Source organism: Lathyrus oleraceus, chromosome 3, assembly GCF_024323335.1.
Source record: "Lathyrus oleraceus cultivar Zhongwan6 chromosome 3, CAAS_Psat_ZW6_1.0, whole genome shotgun sequence".
NCBI lineage: Eukaryota > Viridiplantae > Streptophyta > Magnoliopsida > Fabales > Fabaceae > Lathyrus > Lathyrus oleraceus.
Genome location: NC_066581.1, coordinates 338,182,083 through 338,190,056, shown reverse-complemented (window position 1 = coordinate 338,190,056; position 7,974 = coordinate 338,182,083).

Genomic DNA, 7,974 nt, shown 5'->3' with positions numbered 1-7,974 from the left:
AGCTCTTTTGGATAATGAATGGATTTTGGATATGCAAGAGGAATTGAATCAATTCACAAGAAACGACGTTTGGGAACTTGTTCAGAAACCAAAAGGCTTCCATGTTATTGGAACCAAATGGGTCTTCAGAAGCAAGCTCAATGAGAAGAAAGAGGTTGTTAGAAACAAGGCTCGACTAGTAGCACAAGGTTATAGACAGCAAGAAGGTATAGAATATACATAAACCTTAGATCCAATTGTCGTGTTAGAGTCTATTCGTCTTTTAATTTCGTTTGTAGTCAATCATAATATCATCCTTTATCATATGGATGTTAAGAGTGCATTCTTAGATGGATATATTTCTGAAGAAGTATATGTGCACCAACCTCCTGGTTTTGAAAGCTCTCAAAATCCTGACTATGTTTTTAAACTGAAAAAGTTGTTATATGGTCTGAAACAAGCTCCCAAAGCTTGGTATGATAGACTAACTAACTTCCTTTTGGAAAATAATTTTACCAGAGGGAAATTGGACACAATTGTCTTTTGCAAAACCTTTAAGCATGATATTCTAGTTGTGCAAATTTATGTTGATGATATTATTTTTGGTTCTGCTAATTCTTCGTTGTGTAAGGAGTTTTCTAAGTGAATGCAGGAAGAATTTTAAATGAGTCTGATGAGAGAACTCAAGTTCTTTCAAGGAATCCAGATTGATTAACGTTCAGAAGGAACGTACATTCATCAGAGCAAATATACAAAGGAACTTCTGAAGAAGTTTAACTTATAAGAATACAAGCAAGAAAATACTCCAATGTATCGTACATGTATTCTGGAGAAAGAAGAGGTAAGTAGTAAGGTAAATCAGAAGCTATACATAGGTGTAGCGGGGTATTCGTTAACTTTAGATTTATTAACTAAATCAAAAGTAAACCATACAAGTCGAGTCGCCACCGCAATTCTATTTATCCAAAGGAAAGGTTAGAAAGCGAACAAAATCCGAGAAGTTTTATCGAATCAAAAACTAATAAAAATGTCAGAGATCGGGGTAAGGGGGTTGGTTATGCATTGGGAAGGTTTTAAGCACCCAAAATATCCTAGATACTTCTAGGGAGCCCTTTTCACACTTGTTGTATGGTAGGTTGGTATTTTATGCAAAATTATTTGTGCAAACATGATTGGAGAGATGAGAGAAGAATATACAAGTTATTTCCAATTTTTGTGTTTGAATGGATAAACTCATTGCCTACGTACCATCTTAAAAAAGATTAGGATCAAAACCTCGTAGTTCGGGATAAAAATCTCAAAAAGAAGTTGGTGAATTGATTGGTTCAAAAGCCTTAAGGTCTTTTGTTATCCAAGGGAGAAAACTCAACCTAAAACCACAAATCCACCATGTGAGGATAGCTTCAACATGCTAGTGAGGGGTTAACCCTATAATAAGCATGGAAGACTCATTGTCCATCACTAAGGATATAGGTGAGTATTACATCTAACTCAAGGATAACTTAAACCTAATAGCTAATGGTTATGAAAAGTTTTAATAAGAAAGTGGCCATTGAAACCACAAGACATTTGAATGAGTTATATTTACCAATGAAAAGCATTTACAAAATATGGTCAAATTTGACTTAAAAATTCAATTCAAAAGAAGTGTTATGAAAAGAAAGTTTGAAAATCAAAAGCATAATGCTTAGGTTTCTAATGTTTGAAAACGAAAGTTAATGTTTGCACAAAAGTTTTGACTTGGGTTAGAGTGGAGGGAAGAAGAAGAATTGCTAAGTCCTAATCATACAAGAGATGAAGGGAAAGAAATAAGACCAAAAATGGAGTTCCCTTCTTGAGATCATATTGATGATCCAAGTAGCTCCCATCCTTTGGAATAAGCAAGCAAATAAGCAAATACTCAAGCAATCAATCAATCAAGCAAGCTCTTAGGAATCTTCCAATGGCTCTTGTATCTCTCACTTTAGATGCACATGACAATGGTTCTTCACTTAGGCTCAAGTTGGAATCCCTAGCACAAGAACACACACATCAAAAAGTTCTATAATGCAAACAAAGAATGGACAAGAGGGAGTTTAGAGAATAGGTCCTTTCAATTCCTCTTCAACATTAAGCATTCTAAAGACAGGAGGCCTAGTTGCTCTTTGACTTTTATAGCACTCTAAAGGCATAAGGCCTAGTTGCTCTTTGACTCTATTTTTACATAGGGAATATCCTAAAGTCTAAGTCCTTTTGTCCATTTTGCAATTGGTTCACAACAATCAAAACAAATCACAAGCACAATAGTATATACACAATTATGTGCTCAAGTGAGCAAAAGGCAAATTGCATTAACATAAACATGTGCTCAAATGAGAAAAGGGTAAAAGCAAATGAATAATATGTACAAGAATAGTAAATTGCATAAATGTAAAGTGCAAGAATTAAATGTTAATGGTTAATGGTTAGTATTAGTGTGCCATAAGGCAATTTAACGCTATGTTAAGCAATCGTAAGTGGACTAATGTAGTAGTCACACCTATCTAAGGGCAGCCAATAAAATATAGGCAACAAACACAAGTTAGAGATCTTGATTAGTGAATCAAGCTCCTACAACTTGCCATGTCAAAAGAAGATGAGAAATGATCTTGTATTGATTTAAGTTCTTTGCTTGATTAGGAAGCAACCTATCCTTAATGCAAAGTTATTCACTTGATCTATGATCAAGATGAATTAGATTTGAGTCAAGGAAAGTTAAACCTCCCATTCATCAAGGCTAACCACCAATCTTTAACTCATTGATCAAAAAAGAAAAAGAAGAAGAAGAAGAAGATGAATAAGAAAGTGCATTAATGGAAATCAAATGAGGTAACCAACATACATTGACCAAAGATAGATGAAATCAAGGTCAAACATTAGTAAACATAAGCAAAATGAAGATTAGAAGTCAAGAAACAAATAAAATATTTTTGGTATTTTTCAAAATTAAAATAATACTTGAATTAAAATGAACAACTAAAGGTCAAACTTCAAATTCACTTCAAATCAACTTTGAAAAGTCCAAGTGAATCATCCTAAGTTCAACAAGGTCAAACAAAGTTTGACAAAAAATTTCAGCATTTTTTGAAACCATAAACTATTTTTAATCAATTAAAAATGCATAAAAAATAACCTAATTGAATTAAAATCTCAAATAAGTCTCAAATCAATTAATAAATTAATGAGAATATTTTTCATAGATCTGTCCTCATTCAAAGAGGTTAAGAAAATATTTTTGTATTTTTTGAATATCAAAAACTATTTTAAATGAATTAAAAATAACTAGAAAAGAGAAAATTCACAAAAAATATCAACTGATAAAATAAAAAATATTAAAAATCATTTTTAGAAACTAGAAATTAAAAGAAGAAAAATGCAATTGGTCTCACATTTTTTGGACCAATAATGAGTGAGATATAATTTTTCGAAATGAAATAGAATAAAAGAAATAAAATAAAAGAAATAAAATGGAAATTAAAATCAGAAATTAAAAATGTGAAAAAGCGTGAGGCGTTGGATTGAGCTCATTAATTGAGCTGACACATCACACGGATCATATGCGTGCATCCACCATACACTTAAGTCAACCGAGCCACATGTATCATTAAAAGTCATAAGAATGAAAGATCCAGATTAGATCTGGAAACAAGATCGTGTGGCCATGATTTAATCTGGCAACCAGACGGTGGTGTACACCACCGTCTTCTCCGGCGAGACCTCAACGCCGGTGAGAGTTGCAGACATGGCAACCTCAACCAAATGCCACGATCCATATATCAAATGAAAGCTGGGGTGATGTACATCACCTCTGTGCCAACCATTTCCACTCTAGACTTCCATGGAGAGAGAAATCAGAGGTTGAAATTTGTGGTGTTCAAATGAAACTTAATGATTTTGCAAAATTCAAAGCATCAAATAATTGCCTTTGATGAGAGGACTTCAGCCAACCCAGTAAATGCAAGAAAACAACAATAATCAAAGAGTTTCGGAGAAAATAAGTTTGAGCATAAACCTCTGAAATGTGGAGCTTGAGAGCACGATCCTTCAAAGCTTTTGCTTGCAGTATGATCTCAGGATGAAGATGAGCAAGGTTAAGGATCTATATATCTAAAGATCAATCAATGCAATTGAAATTCAGATCTGAAAATTTTGAAGAGAAAGAGAGAGTTTCGTTAAGTGAGGCTATGGAGGGATTGTTGCAGCATAACAGACGCCTTCAGGTTGTCTAATTGTGAAGCTATGCACTCCTATATATAACAATTGACAAGGTAGAAGCATGATCAAAGCATGTGCATGGATGAATATGGCCTCCATGCATGGGCCTGTACAGGTGCATGGAGGGCCCAATTCTGATTGGAATTGCAAGATAATACCAAATGGAATTAAAATGGACAGGCAGAAGTAATGTGATGAGCTCATGCAATGTGTTTTCAATGAGTTTCCGAAAATGCACCAAATTGTTCTTCTCTTCGAAAATGATATTTTCAAAAATGAAACATAGCCTTATGGGTAATGGTTGGAAATCTCTTGGTATGAGGATCAATTGTTATGTTGACCAAAACTTCATTTGGAATTGGGAAATTGGTGAAAATTGATCATAAAGTGCAAGGTGCAAAATATGTGCATGTGAAACTTTCCAAGATGGCCAAACTTCAAGCCCTTCTGTTTCAATGATGCAAGCTCCATATGATAAAACCTTCAGCATAAAAGTTGTAGATCTTTTCAATAGAATCAATTTGAACTTAAATTTTGCATCATTTGGATTTTTAATAATAAAGTTATGGGTACTTAATGTTGGACTTTTTCACATTTCAATGCCTTTGGTCCAAAGTGACCTATAATGGTTTGCATTATCACATGTATTTATTTTAAGATTATGAAAATTTTCTTAACATAACAAATGAAGTAGACATCGTAAACTTTCCAATGCATTTGATCCCACCCAAAAATCATGAAAAATGAATGAGTTATGTTCTTGGGGAGTTGACCCAAAATTAGGGTTTCAATCAAAATGACCTATAATGTTTTGAAATGGATGATGACCTTACAAGCTTCAAATCAATTTTTGATGAACATGAAAGTTGTTCATATGGTTCTTAACAACATTTTGTCTCTTGGGATCATATCCATTTGACAAACATATCAAAAGTTAGGTCTCAGTGTATTTCACAATAGTCAGATTAATTGACTGATCAACTTCTCAAGTCCATACCTCGAATATTGATGAATTAATGATTGAGGACACTCAAATAATCTCAAATATGCATGAAATTATGAATGAAATAACTTCCCTTGATTGTATTTGATCATGGGTTGAGGTTGTTTCATGAGCAAGGCAAAGTTGATGCACATATGAATTAAGGTTTCCTTGAGAAACAAGCCTCAAAACCTTTGGTTTGCTTTGATCAAAATGATGAATTGAGATACTTGGGAAGGATGAGAGCTTTGGAAACCATTGTCATGCTTGCTTTCATCTTCACTTAGCCAAATCAATGAGCATAGGGGCCTCTATGAGCCTTGGATCTTGTGATTGCTCAAGCTACAAACAAAAGATGTTAGTGACATATTTTTGTGCTTTTGGTTAGTAAACAAAAGAAGAAAAGCAATAATATACAATTCAAGCATGCTTGGTGATCTCAAACCAACTCACAAGTGTTCCCACCCAAAGGTAAGGAGCCAAGATGCTATGATCCTTGAGGCAAATGCAAATGCAATGTTATAATGCCATGAGGGATCTTAGGGTAAAAATTGGGGTCTTACAATAGGTATGATAGGCTCTCTCCTTTATCTAATTGCTTCTAGATCTGATATTTTATTCAGTGTCGTCTTATGTGCTTGCTTCCAATCATATCCAAGGGAAACTCACTTGACTAATGTTAAGAGAATCTTTAGGTATCTAAAAGGTACTACTAACCTTGATTTGTTATACAGAAAATCAAGTGAATACAAATTAGTAGGTTATTATGATGCTGACCATGCTGGAGATAGAATAGAAAGGAAAAGTCATTTTGGAAGTTGTCAATTTCTAGGAGGCAATCCGATCTCATGGTGCAACAAGAGACAGTCAACAATTGCGCTTTCAACAACCGAAGTTGAATATATCGCGGCTTCTAAATGCAACACTCAGATACTCAGAATGAAGAGTCAGCTGGAAGATTATCAGATATCTGAGAGTAACATTCCTATTATATGTGATAATACTTTTGCTATCTGTTTATCAAAGAATCCTATCTTGTATTCTAGAGCTTAACATGTTAAAATTAAACATCACCCTTTACGTGACTATGTTCAAAAGGGTATTATTCATCTAAAATTTGTTGATACAAACCATCAATGGGCTGATATGTTTACAAATCCCCTTGTTGGAGATAGATTCGTTTTCATTCTAAAAAACTTATTTATGGATTTATGTTTAGAATGAAAAGATGTATATCATAATGTTTAAGTCTTCAGAACTCTAGATTAGATTATGAGAATCTTTTTTGTTGACTCTGAAACACGAGCTTTCTAAAATAAGGAAGTTTCATGAATCAGAAAGGTTCTGATCAGAAGAAATCTTATTGATTTGTCTTCTTGATTCTGAACAGTTGTTGCATTAAATGGTTGTCCTATCGTTTGATTTCATGTGGTTCTAAATGGTGACAGTTGTCCCACTTTCTGAGTATGCGTGATGAAAGCGTGGCACATTGAGTTTCACAATTCTTGGAATTAGGTTAAAAACTCTTACGCTTCCCCCCATGACTGTGTATTTTTACCTTGCCATCATTGAAAAAAAATTCTATATAAACCCATTTCACTCACATTTTCACACTACACGCACCATATTCTGACACTTTCATCTTTCAAACCTAAAATACCTCTCTGAAACTATTCAACCTCTCTTTCAAATTCAACAATGGCTACTCCTCAACAACATACTCAACAACAGATTCAACAACAACTTTCTTCCAGTTGCTCCATTGCTGATGAAAACCATCCCGTCATGGAAGGGATTCCTGAGTTAACTCTAAACACTCCGGTTAGTGAGTTAATGGTGCTTTGTGAAACGATTGTGGAATTGAAGAATCTAAAGGACAATGGCTTCAATTTCTTTGAAACCTTGGAACTCCAAGGATGGATGAATTTCTTTGAAATATTGATTGGTTCTATTTATCTAGTATTGGTGAAATAGTGTTGGGTGCATGCTACAATGGAAAAGGAAACGATAACTTCCTATGTTATGAACATGAAGATTGTCATTACTGAGAAATCCATTACTGACTTAATATTGCACAATGAAAAGGATAAAAGAATTCACATTGCCAAGATCAATGCTAAGAGAGAAGCAACTATTTCTCCTGTCATCTTCAAAGTTGGAACCAATCTTAAGGATGATAAAGGTCCAAGTGCTAAGGACTTGACAAACAACCTAAGAGTGTGATTCAAGATCATTATGGGTTGCATTCACCATAATTCTAGTACCAACAGTTCTAATTATGTCAACATTCATCAGAAGTTTATGATATTGTTTTTGGAGAAGGGTCTCAAATTGGCACTCCTTTCTATCTTTTTCAAATTCATGAGGGATTCAATCAGAGAATTCAGAACTAGTGGATCTTTAAAGAAGAGGAAAAGCAATTTCATCCCCAATGGAAAGCTTATTTATGACATTCTTGTAGAGAATGGTATGGTGGATGACCTTATGGTCAGTGGTTTAACTGATCAACTTCTCAAGGATGCTGGAATGATCTTCTGGGGGAATAATCTCAAGAGTATGGGTCTCACTTCTAAATTTATAAGGCCATAATTCATTCCCTCAAAGGATGATATATTTGGAATGGGGATTCCAGTAGACAACTTCCCAATCTTCACCAAGGTTGATCCTCCTGAAGTTATGGCATATTATCTGGAAAGTTGTCTGAAGGATGGTATTGGCCCTAATGGTTGATCCTTTCAATCTACCAGAAACGTATCTAGATGTTCATGGGAAAAGGAAGA